Below are 6,380 nucleotides of genomic sequence, written 5' to 3'. Positions count from 1 at the left end.
GATAAGGATATCATGTGGAACAAAGTAGGAATTATATAAAATATTTAGAAATTGTAACAGTCGAGCTGCAGTAGTCCCTTACAAATAGTACTGGAAGGCGCTTAAAAGATGTCCTTAGGAAGGCAAAAAGCATTTACTACGCAAACATAACATGAAACAATGAAGTATTTCCGTAATTATAAGCCCCTTAACACTATCTCGAGAAAGTTCTGAAAATTTGATTACTATTTGTTGAGCAGTTTATCTTGTATAAACCAACGCTATTGGCTCAGGCAGACGCGCCCGTAGCTTATCGGCGTTAATTATGAACCTTCTGAACCTAATTCATCTAAGTCCCATAGTGCTTAGAGCCATTTGAGCCTAATTCATCAGTCCCTTACTCACCTTCCCCTTCTGCAGAACTAAATCAGTGTACCTACCCCATCTGTTTGCTTTTAGAGTTAATGTTATTTGAAAGTGTGAGGGTGTTTTCTAAATGTCTGCATAACGTGGGTACCAATCCGGTATTCTCCTAATGGGATGTGGAAAACCAGCTAACACTCACATCAATATCGTCCATCTCTCCAGCCGTCATCTCTAATCATTGGAGTGGATTCGATCCGGGTCAGGTTAGGTTTTCAGAGTCCCAGAATCGACGCAAACCGGGAGGGTATAAAACTGGGAGTGTAAGTTACTAGGTGACACGTTATCTAGGCAAAAGCGTTAATTTTCGATGTTGAAGGGGAATACCAATCTAGAGTGAATAAAGCGTCCACCGTAATACGTTCGGCTGTTGGCCTCTTTATATACTGTCCAGTCATTTTAATCTGTTCACCTGTCGGAAGCCCTAATAACCACCTTCTGCAGCGTGGACGTGTAGAAAAAAAGTCGATGATGTTCAGGAATGTGGATCCATGACGACTCCAGTGACGTGGTCGCAGCACACCACATTTCCATAGGAGACGGTTTTGGATAGCGCCATTTTGCCATGCACGATATATTTTAAACACGGCGGCACGCTGTTTAGAAACTTGGCCGTTTCGGCAATGTTTTCACTCTTGGCCCGAACGCCAATGACTATGAAGTTTTGGACGTCAGATCAACCGCTCCGTTTCCACATTACGACAACGACTGCACTGTTTTCCCCGTCCGCCCCGAACTGCTTTATGTACTCTCCACTACTAGTGCTGCCATCTTCCGCCTCTGAGAGGTTTTCGAACTTTTACGTCGAACATAGTTTGTGGTCACATTAATAAGACTGGATCTTGTATATGCTAGGTTCCTCCATGTCCAACCCCATATCTGAAACTGTTATCTGAAAATGAAGCTATTATTGGGTGGAGCTATTAATCGACCCTTGTAAAAATAAGGTGTCCCAATGCAGCCAGAAAGCCATTTCTTTCGTTGTTATACTTACTGGAAAGCACTACTATGCAGCACTGAATGAAATTACTTGATGGACATTTGATTACAGAGCTGCCAAAATGCCTCTCTTTGATTTCTACTTTGTATCGAAAGTATAGACATGACGAATTTTGTTACAGGCGTTTTTCTAGTGTATGCAAGGAGTCGCGCTGTGCCGACCGAGTGCATAAATGTTGGTTCACCCTGCAAAATGCCTTTAAAATTCCGTGGCCCGCTAACAATGTTAACCATTTCGATAACTTTTTGTAGCTGATTGCAGTTGCCAGGATCTCTAACGAAACTGGCCATTTGTGGCACTTTTAATACTTTTTGCGCAAAGCAATCCTTCAAGAACTAAGAGAAGTGAAGCAGGTGGAAAACTAGGCTGGCCATCAGGAAGTTAGGCATCTCAGTGTGACACACACCCTTGCCGTCCTCCGACGCTGAGCTTGTGATTAACCAGCTTTGTCGCCGCATGTGAAACACAGTGCCAGCTGAATGTAGTGTGTTTGGTAGCGAGCTAAGGGAGGAACATGGGCCTAGTGCTACTCCTCTCGGTGTGCGTAACGGGCGAAGAGTCATTCGAAACAATCTAAAACTGTCGTATCGAAGGTAGTGAGGATTTCTTACTGATATAGCCAACACGGAAGAAGCCAGGAATAATACAAATTTTGAGCAAGTTTATAAAATTTATTTCATATGAAGTAATATTGGAATAATCTCTAGATCTGAGTGTGTTTTGATTCTCCAAGAAAGAGTCACAATTGAAAATGGAATTACGAAATTTGACGGCTTTAACCAAAGGTTAGTGGTAAGATACCACGACAGAGCAGAGTATCCACCAGCCGGAAAAATATAGTGAGATTTCCGTCTAAAAAAAATAAAAATAAAGCAGTAAAATATATACAAAACTTTTTAATTGAATGCTGAGAAACTGCAACAACAAAAACGAAGATATGTGTAAAACGCAGTTACCGTTTACTGGGGACAATAATCTTCTAGAATTCTCGATTAAACTTGGGTTTCACAAATCGGCAGGCAAAAATATATTTTACTCGACTTAACAGAAATATTGGCCTGAAAGTCGGCCTACCTACAGTTTCGTGTAACCTATATCGGCAATTTGGCTGATAGGCACAGTGACGAAGGGTCAGCAAGAACTGCAAATAAAAGAGTTTCGTGAGATAGGGAACGTTCTCGATCGTATTATAGTGAGCCGTCGGAATTAAAATCTAGGCGGCGGCACGCAAGAACTCTCCCGCTGTCGCTCAACGAGTCTCTCATAAAGAAAATGCGTTCATACGTGACACTACACAGTAGTGATGTGTCAGATGTTACCAGGATTAATTTCATTGTTCTTTTAAATAGCTTTCTCGCTGTAAGTTTCTACGAGGTCAAACAGAAAGCAAATTCATCAGCGACGGCATTTCTCGATAGGTAGGTGGAACAGCTTCACCCCTGTTATGGTATCTTACACTACTGGCCATTAAAATTGCTACATCAAGAAGAAATGCAGATGATAAATGGATATTCATTGGACAAATATATTATAACAGAAATTAGATGTAATTACATTTTCCAGCAATTTGGGTGCATAGATCCTGAGAAATCAGTATCCAGAACAACCACCTCTCGCCATAAAAGCGGCCTTGATACGCCTGGGCATTGAGTCAAACAGAGCTTGGATGGCGTGTACAGGTACAGCTCCCCATGCAGCTTGAACACGATGCCACAGTTCCTCAAGAGTAGTGACTGGCGTATTGTGATGAGCCAGTTGCTCGGCCGCCACTGACCAGACGTTTTCAGTTGGTGAGAGATCGGGAGAATGTGCTGGCCAGGGCAGCAGTCGAACATTTTCTGTATCCAGAAACGCCCGTACAGGAACTGCAACATGCGGTCGTGCATTCGAATGGCTCTGAGCACTTTGGGACTTAACATCTGTGGTCATCAGTCCCCTAGAACTTAGAACTACTTAAACTTAACTAACATAAGGACTTCACACACATCCACGCCCGAGGGAGGATTCGAACCCGCGACCGTAGCGGTCACGCGGGTCCAGACTGAAGCGCTTAGAACCGCACGGCCACACCGGGCGGCGGTCGTGCATTATCATGCTGAAATGTAGGGTTTCGAAGGGATCGAATGGAGGGTAGAGCCACGGGTCGTAACAAATCTGAAATGTAACGTCCACTGTTCAAAGTGCCGTCAGTGAGAAGAAGAGGTGACCGAAACGTGTAACCAGTGGCACCCCCTACCATCACGCCGGGTGATACGCCAGTATGGCGATGACGAACACACGCTTCCAATGTGCGTTCACCGCGATGTCGCCAATCACGGATGCGACCATCACGATGCTGTAAACAGAACCTGGATTCATCAGAAAAAATGACGTTTTGCCATACGTGCACCCAGGTTCGTCGTTGAGTACGCCATCGCAGGCGCTCGTGTCTGTGAGCTTAGCACACTGGACTCGCATTCGGGAGCACGACGGTTCAATCCCGCGTCCGGCCATCCTGATTTAGGCTTTCGGTGATTTCCCTAGATCACGTCAGGCAAATGCTGGGATGGTTCCTTTGAAAGGGCACGGCCGATTTCCTTCCCCATCCTTCCCTAACCCGAGCTTGTGCTCCGTCTCTAATGACCTCGTTGTCGACGGGACGTTAAACACTAATCTCCTCCTCCTCCTCCTCTCCTGTCTGTGATGCAGCGTCAAGGGTAACCGCAGCCATGGTCTCCGAGCTGATAGTCCATGTTGCTGCAAACGTCGTCGAACTGTTCGTGTAGATGGTTGTTGTCTTGCAAACGTTCCCATCTGTTGACTCAGGGATCCAGACGTGGCTGCATGATCCGTTACAACCATGTGGATATGATGGCTGTCATCTCGACTGCTAGTGATACGAGGCCGTAGGGATCCAGCACGGCGTTCCGTATTACCCTCGTGAACCCACCGATTCCATATTCTACTAACAGCCATTGGATCTCGACCAATGCTAGCAGCAATGTCGCGATACGATAAACCGCAATAGCGATAGGCTACAATTCGACCTTTATCAAAGTCGGAAACGTGATGGTACGCATTTCTTCTCCTTACACGAGGCGTCACTACAACGTTTCACCAGGCAACGCCAGTCAACTGCTGTTTGTGTATGAGAGATCGGTTGGAAACTTTCCTCATGTCAGCACGTTGTAGGTGTCGCCACCGGCGCCGACCTTGTGTGAATGCTCTGAAAAGCTAATCATTTGCATATCACATCATCTTCATCTCGTCGGTTAAATTTCGCGTCTGTAGCACGTCATCTTCGAGGTGTAGCGATTTTAATGGCCAGTAGTGTATTTTACGTTTTCGCAATAATACAACTGGTTTTGTTTTTTCCACAGGATGAATCAAAAGAAGTTTTTTTCGCATTTTCTTGTAACGTTGGCTCTTATTTATTTATTTTCGTAGCAGCCGACAAGAATTATCTTTTGCGGAGTGTTGTAACTCCCTAAACACGCAATGTCTTTCTTTAGTGGATACAGGACCGAGGAACAGGTACAGATCATGGACAGAGAATTCAGATATTAATTTTTTCTACAGATAACAAGAAATAGTAGCCGAGATCGCTAATGCGCTGCTGGCTAGACTCGGGTAGGCGCACCGGCGCCGGATCGAATCCGCCCGCCGGACGAGTGGCGATAGCCGGTATGCCGGCCAGCCTGGATGTGGTTTTTAGGCGGTTTTCCGCATACTGCTAGGTGAATACCGGGCTGGTCCCCACGTTACGCCTCAGTTACACGAGTTGCAGACATTTGAACAAGTTCACACTATTTCTTGGATTACACTTGACGCGGACAGCTGGGGTACACTACTTCCATTCCGGGCTCTTTGGGGTGGTGGCAGGAAGGGCATCTGGCCACCTGAGGTGTCAAGTCAGAGGGCTGTTCTGAACGCAATCTCGACACAAAGCTGCTCAATAGGCTGTGGAGTGGAAGGGGTAGGCTAGCAATAGAACAGTGCATCACCATTGACTAGACACTCATTTATTGATCACATAAGTCAGGTATTACCCAAAAGGAACAATCAGTACAAATTACAAATAATATTCTTTTCCTTTAAGTCACTCAAACATTTAAACAGGCAAATAGCAATCATTTAACTGAAAGCCTTTTAAGAGAGCAAGGCTAGGAAATTTGAATGATGAGTTAAAATCATCCAGAATGAGATTTTCACCCTGCAGCGGAGTGTGCGCTGATATGAAACTTCCTGGCAGATTAAAACTGTGTGCCCGACCGAGATTCGAACTCGGGACCTTTGCCTTTCGCGGGCAAGTGCTCTACCAACTGAGCTACCGAAGCACGACTCACGACCGGTACTCACAGCTTTACTTCTGCCAGTACCTCGTCTCCTACCTTCCAAACTTTACAGAAGCTCTCCTGCGAACCTTGCAGAACTAGCACTCCTGAAAGAAAGGATATTGCGGAGACATGGCTTAGCCACAGCCTGGGGGATGTTTCCAGAATGAGATTTTCACCCTGCAGCGGAGTGTGCGCTGATATGAAACTTCCTGGCAGATTAAAACTGTGTGCCCGACCGAGACTCGAACTCGGGACCTTTGCCTTTCGCGGGCAAGTGCTCTACCAACTGAGCTACCGAAGCACGACTCACGACCGGTACTCACAGCTTTACTTCTGCCAGTACCTCGTCTCCTACCTTCCAAACTTTACAGAAGCTCTCCTGCGAACCTTGCAGAACTAGCACTCCTGAAAGAAAGGATATTGCGGAGACATGGCTTAGCCACAGCCTGGGGGATGTTTCCAGAATGAGATTTTCACCCTGCAGTGGAGTGTGCGCTGATATGAAACTTCCTGGCAGATTAAAACTGTGTGCCCGACCGAGACTCGAACTCGGGACCTTTGCCTTTCGCGGGCAAGTGCTCTACCAACTGAGCTACCGAAGCACGACTCACGACCGGTACTCACAGCTTTACTTCTGCCAGTACCTCGTCTCCTACCTTCCA

General features: G+C 46.0%; 1 non-coding gene across 1 annotated transcript; it reads right to left on the bottom strand.

Annotated features, from left to right (window-relative positions):
* Positions 1–5,644: 5,644 nt before the first annotated feature.
* Trnas-cga (transfer RNA serine (anticodon CGA)) lies at positions 5,645–5,719 on the bottom strand. The gene has a single exon. It is a non-coding gene; the product is annotated as a tRNA-Ser (tRNA).
* Positions 5,720–6,380: the final 661 nt, after the last annotated feature.

This window comes from Schistocerca cancellata, chromosome 1 (genome assembly GCF_023864275.1).
Source record: "Schistocerca cancellata isolate TAMUIC-IGC-003103 chromosome 1, iqSchCanc2.1, whole genome shotgun sequence".
NCBI classification, from domain to species: domain Eukaryota; kingdom Metazoa; phylum Arthropoda; class Insecta; order Orthoptera; family Acrididae; genus Schistocerca; species Schistocerca cancellata.
The sequence above is the reverse complement of the archived record's forward strand: the minus strand, read 5'-3'. Positions and strand labels throughout refer to the sequence as shown.